Source organism: Nicotiana tomentosiformis, chromosome 5, assembly GCF_000390325.3.
Source record: "Nicotiana tomentosiformis chromosome 5, ASM39032v3, whole genome shotgun sequence".
NCBI lineage: Eukaryota > Viridiplantae > Streptophyta > Magnoliopsida > Solanales > Solanaceae > Nicotiana > Nicotiana tomentosiformis.
This window is the reverse complement of record NC_090816.1, coordinates 20,728,853-20,735,503: the sequence shown is the minus strand read 5'-3', so window position 1 is coordinate 20,735,503 and position 6,651 is coordinate 20,728,853. Positions and strand designations below refer to the sequence as shown.

At 42.0% G+C, this 6,651-nt stretch overlaps 1 pseudogene; it reads right to left on the bottom strand.

Moving 5' to 3' along the window:
* Positions 1-3,394: 3,394 nt before the first annotated feature.
* LOC138892003 (uncharacterized) lies at positions 3,395-5,279 on the bottom strand (annotated as a pseudogene).
* Positions 5,280-6,651: the final 1,372 nt, after the last annotated feature.

Sequence of the window (6,651 nt, the reverse complement as noted above, 5' to 3'; positions counted from 1 at the left end):
AGTAGAAAGAGGACATACATCTACACTTGAGCCTCCGTCAATCATGACTCCTTTTACGTAGTGCCCTTCACATTTGACCATAAGATGCAAAGCTCTATTGTGGCCAGCCCCTTCCTCAGGCAAATCATCATCGCTGAAAGTAATTCTATTTACTTCAAAGAATCTTTCAGCGATTTTTTCTAGCTGATTCGCCGTTGTCTTTTCTAAGACATATGCCTCGTTCAAAGTTTTGATCAACACACGACGATGCTCTTCTGAATGCAAAAGCAGAGATAACAAAGATATCTGAGCAGGAGTTTTCCTTAGTTGGTCAATGATTGAGTAGTCTTGCAATTTCATCTTCTTAAGGAATTCCTCCGCTTCTTTTTCTGTAACGGGTTCTTTCACTGGCAAATGACCTTCCCCTGGCTTGCTTAGCTTTTCTCAATTCCTCTGGTGAATAACACCTTCCAGAGCGGGTCAAGCCCCCTATTTCACCTGTTTCTTCAACTATCTCTTTTCCTGTGTATGTCATGAAAGTCTTGTTATAATTCCAGGGAATAGCTTTTGTGTTTGTCACTATGAGTTGGGCAACAGGTCGGATCACGACTGGCTCTGTTATATTCCTCAAACCATTATTCGGAATGATCTTTTGAATGCCCCCGGGGATGTAAAGTTTTGGCCCACCCAATTGAACCTCAACCTTTTTTGTCCTTCCAGGAACATAGAGAATCGTTTTTTTAGAACATGCCAAGTTCAAACTAGAATTCGCACCTTTCACCATCAATGGTGCTAATTGCGGCGGGCTCATTATCACTTTTGGTTCTGACCCTATGGTTCTAACAACCATCTCTGTCTTGCCAGACTGCTTATAATCCCGATCATCACAAATCATCCCAATAAAATGTGTATTATCATGAGTTGGGAGCGAATTGTTTGTGATATTAGGAGTATCCTCATTGTTTGTTACCACAATTGCCTTTGTTTCAATCAAATTTTCAATGGCTTTCTTTAATGACCAACAGTTTTCAGTACTATGCCCTTGGGTGTTAGAGTGATACTCACATCTTGCATTTGAGTCAAAACCTTTTGAATTTGGATTCACATAGCGCGGCATAATAGGTTCAATCAACTTCTCTTTCTTTGGCTCCTGTTCTCTCACATATTCTTGTCGGGGACGAGGATTATATGGTGCCTGAAAATTCGGCCGGAGTTGACGGGAGCCTTGTGGAATCGGTGCCCGCCATTGTTGGTGATTGGGAGGCCTAGCATAAGCTTGAGCATTAAACACTGTGTATTGTTGCAGGGGAACTGAGTATCGGGGACCTTGAGGCGGATAATAATGTTGAAGAGAATTGGATAGTCCTTGTTGGAATTATACGTAAGAAGGAGTTATTCCTCTTTGAACTCCTCCAAACCCAGATGCCATCATGGATCCTTCCTCCTTCTTTTTCCGATTTCCGAAATTGCCTGACCCGCTTTGAATTGCTTGTGTGGTTGCCTTAAGGGCTGCCTGACTCACAATTTTGCCTGACTTCATGCCATTCTCAACTATTTCACCAATCTTAATCGCCTCAGCAAAAGGTTTACCGATGGCGGCCAACATGTAATGGAGGTAATCAGGATCCTGAGCTTGGAGAAAATAGTCAATCATTTCTGCCTCTTTCATTGGTGGTTTGACCCTAGCAGCCTGCTCTCTCCACTTGATTGCATATTCTCTGAAGCTTTCTGTTGGTTTTTTCTTTATGTTGACGAGAGAGGAGCGGTCTGGCACTATATCAATATTGTACTGAAACTGTTGGACAAAATCTTGAGTCATGTCATTCCAAACGTGCCAGTGAGAGATGTCTTGATCTATGAACCACTCTGAAGCAATTCCTGTCAAACTTTCCCCAAAATAAGCCATGAGCAATTCTTCTTTGCCTCCCGTTCCCCTTAGTTGGTTACAATACCTCTTCAAATGGGCAACGGGATCACCATGCCCATCATACTTGTCAAACTTGGGGGTCTTGAAGCCGGGTGGCAAATGAACATGGGGAAACATGCATAGATCATTAAACAAAACACTCTTGTGGCCCCCAAACCCTGTATGTTTCTCATGGTTTGTTCCAAGCTCTTCATTTTTCTGGTCATTTCCTCTTGTTCCATATTCTTTTCGGGCTTTTCGATCTCAATTGGGAACACGTTATGAGGAGTGTGCTTGTATGAATCTGGAACCTTTAAAGTCAGTTCTGGAGAGTAATGTTGGGCATCATGAGCATCCAGATGTGGATCATTATTGGACTTTTGAGCAAGAGCCGGTTGAGGGACAGTGAAAGTATGGACAATGGGTATAGTAGGTGGGTCATTTCTGAGGGGCGCGATTAGAGGACGTGGAATGGAGGTACTGGGGATAGTGGGAAGGTTAAAGCTCGGACTGAATCCAGGTTGGTACAATGGGTTACTTGTTATGGAGATAGGCACTTGAGTGGAAACTGACACATTATGAAGATTGTCCGAAGGCCCTATGGGTAGTAAGGGCGGTGCTTGTCCATTCACCCAGGCTTGGTACATCTCTGTCAATTGTTGCTTCAACACTCTTACTTCTTCAACCAGTCCTGAACCTTGTTCAACCAATTGTCCATGGACATCATCATTATCTGACTCATTCTCACTGTTGTTTGCCATTTTACTTTTTCCTTTTGATCTCGTGTTGTAAGGGTGAGTCGCCAGTTTAAACCACAAACCAACCACCTCTGTTTTACTTTATCTTTTAAAATGACAAACAACAAACGTGTTAGAGTTAGGCATTTTGCAGATATTAATCACACATTATATGTCATGCACCTAATGCCATTTTCATTTCTAAAATGATCTTGGAAGGCTTTATGCTTCATCCCGGCTTATTGATTTATTGGTTTATTTTCATCTTGATTTTTTTTTTTAGATTAATTATGGTTATGATCGCATCCGATGAGGATTGCCTACGTATCATGACGCCGCATGAATTAGACCATTACGTAGTTCAGGGGAAAACAATAATAGTTTTTTTTTTTAACAAAACGAAATAATACAATAACAAAAAGGACATTATATTGAAAATGACTTACCAGACTCTGACAAGACTAAAAGACAGCGATTTTAAAGATTTAACAATGACTCAAACTAAAACATAACTACTACATAAAAAGTTCTAACAACTACGACTATAATTCAACTCCACAATCTTCTGGCTTTCAAACACTGGAACATCTGCTCATGGTGGGGCTTGCCCTGGTTGACCCCCTAATGTACGGTACATCTTTTCTAACTCTGCTGCAAGATGACGGGCAAAAGTAGGTGCATGCTCCAAAAACTTCTCATAATCCATCCCTTGGCAGTTCACATAACTTTAAGCAGTATAAACAGCCAAATTATGAACTTGCTCTTTGAAGTACTATAAATTCTGGTCTCGATCTTGTAACTGCTGCTGGCGAGTGGTGGCTATCTCCCTTATGTGTCCCTCATGATCTAAGGCTGACTCCAACTGAGCCCGAAGTCTAGCCTGCTCGAGTCTCGCCTGAGCCATCTCCCTATCAAAATCTGCATGCTGGTATTCTCTATTGTACCTTCTCATTTCATCCAACTGTGCATGGAGCTGAGCTTCTGCACGTACCCAATGGGCCTTCTCTCTCTCGAATTGAGCCCTCTCTTCTTCAAATTTTGTTACTTGGCGATCCTTACTTGATTCGGCCTTCTCATTTAGCTGTACGATCTTTTCCTTGGCTTTGTCCAACGTCTTTTCAGTCTTTGCCAAGAGGGAATCATAATCTTGCACCTTTTCCATCAGATTGGCAATGGTTCTCTGGTCTTTCCAACTTCTCACTGGCACTTTAGAGGCTTTCTTCATCTGTTGAAGTTGAGCACGAAGGGCTTCATTTTTGTGGATCAGACTCTTCTTTTCCCCTTCGGCTTCTTGTTCTTGCAAGTCTTTCTCAAAATTGAGGTTTCTCAGCCTTTCTTCTAAGGCATGAATAGTTGTTTTGTATCCCTTTTCCTGTTCACCCCAGGCCAACCGTTCTTGGATTTTATCATCAAAGGCTTGAACATGCGGTCTTTTTGTGGGCCTTTTGGGCTCTGGCACATCATCCACGCGAGACCTCTTCCCAAACCATATAGCATAACCCGGATCTACCTCACCTCTCACAGGATCTGGCACCTGAGTATCATCTTTCAAGTAGCGACAACCATTCCAAATTTGCTGGATTAAAGCTTCGGGGAGTGGGGCTTCGGGGTGTAGCTCAATAACTTGCACACTCAAATCTTCATCTTTAGGTACTACTTGGTACCTTCCTAGATGTCTTAGAACTCTATGTGGCACATACGGCTGGACACTTCTCAAACCCAACAACAACAAATGACTTTTTAGGGCAGACATGTGTATCACCTCTCTTAGAGGGAGCCATCCCAAAGTCCACTCAATTTGACTTGCATTTAAAGATCTTAGGTGGGATATCCAGGCTTCCACCCCTTCTGGAGAGTTGTAATCTTTTACTCTTTCTTCGTAACTATCAATGAAATTGTCCTTGCTCGGACCATAGCTCATGAACTTGGGGTGATGTCGGAGATGCTCAATCAACCACATTTGTAACAAAATATTGCACCCTTCGAAGAATTTTGCCCCAGACTTGCACAAAGTTAACGCCCAATAAATGTCTGATAGAATGATCGGGGCAAGAGTGTGATGTTCTTTGGTAGTGAGGACCTGTACAACCCTGGCTATACGGGTATCAATTGTCCGCTCCTTGTTTGGGAAGACCATAATTCCCAGAAACGCCATTAAAAAGGCGAAGCGACGATGAATATGCCATGTGTCTTTGTTCTGCTTGTTGTTAAGGCCCTTTTCATGCATTTCAAACCCATTTGGCTGCCCGAACCTAGAGTACAGGAAGTAGAAAGAACAACACCCTTCGACTACGTTGGTCTTTCTAATTTGCTTACTGATGTTCAGAAGATCGAAGAATCGGTGTACAGAAAGAGCCCTCGGGAATATGAGCTCTTGGTTTCTCAAATCCCTGCCAAACCCGGAATATCCAGCTATCTCTTCTAAAGTGGGAGTTAGCTCAAAATCGGAGAAGCGAAAAACATTGTGAATAGGGTCCCAAAAAGTCACTAGTGCCTCAATCAAATCGTCCCGTGGTTTAATTTTCATAATATCTGTGAGGGCCCAGGTACTTGGTGACCCATTTCTGACCATCTTCTCCAAAATCATACCACCACATCTGAAGCTGAAGTGGAGCCTCGTCTACAACTGTGAACGGTGTGTTCTGGACAGTGCTCATTTTGTACCTGTGGGTGGTTAAGGTTAGGGTTGACACTAGTCTCAAGAGACAAAACCAATGCACTCATTTTGTAAACAATCTTTTGTAAATAACTTAATTTTAAGAAAAATCAACAAAAATAGGGGCTATTTTTGCAATTGTGACCGAAGAAAGGGTGGCTATTTTTGCAACTATGGCCCCTTCTTACTTTCAAGGATAGCTTTAGGGTCGGGGGAAGGGCATTATGGTAAAAGTGATTCCCAATTGACAGAAACGTCCGTTCTTGCGAGAACAGCCCTTCAACAATTTTGAAGATGTTCTAAGGCTATTCTAACAGGAACGATTTGGGATTAACCGAAGCTGGGTCTGCTTATTTGTTTTTTGATTAAAAAAAACACTAGACACATTTATTTTCTTTTTTTTTTAGTTATTTTATAAAAATGGGGCCGAACCCTATGAAGGTTGCCTACGTATCTCACATCTGGTGAGAATCAGACCCGCGTAGTTCGTAAATATTTCAGGAATAGGATGACACTTTTTTTTTTGGGTAAATACTGAGATTTTCGAAAATCGGGTAAATTTTCTCCCTCATATTTTCTTCTTTCTGGTTTTCCCTCAATATTTTTATATTTTTATTTTAAAAACCGGTCAACATGCACAAACCAAATCAAACATAATGCACAAGTAGCACATAAGATGCATCAGGATGGTCTTGTAATTTCGGGTACACCTGTTCTAGACGGACCTAACCCCTGTGTTGAGTCCCCAAAGTCAAATGCACATGATGCAAATAAACGTTCCTACTAGGGATCCGGCATGAGGCTATGTTATTCTAGGTTTAAATCCTATGGGGAGTGTTTTAGACCTGGCTTACCCAAGCGGACAGCTCGAGCCGAGGTGGGGGTAACGTACCGGGAGCACGAAAGTCTACCCGGCCTAGTTACTGACCCAGCCTCGTTCTAATTGGTATGACTTCTACCAGAAAAGTGGGCCACGCGCACGTGTGCACCATAAATTCAGAAGACTCAGAAGGGAGGTGTAAGAAGATAATTTAATACAGTTCAAATAATATCAAAGCGGTAAATAAGCGACAATTAGCACATTAGACCCAAAAATACATTAATAACATCAAATCAATAGAGCCAAGTATAAATCATCTTATAAGTTCAAATTCTGAACCCCGAACCAGAAGTTCTGGGTTCTTGTCCCCAGTAGAGTCGCCAGAGCTGTCACACCTCCTTTTTCCAGGGGGAATGGTGCCAAAGGAGTTTTTTCAATTTAAGTGACATTAATCGAAATGGGATTATTTATTAGATTCAGAGCCGCCACTTAAGATAATTTCTGGTGTCCCAAGTCACCGGTTTATTTTAAATCCCAAATCGAGGAAATTTGA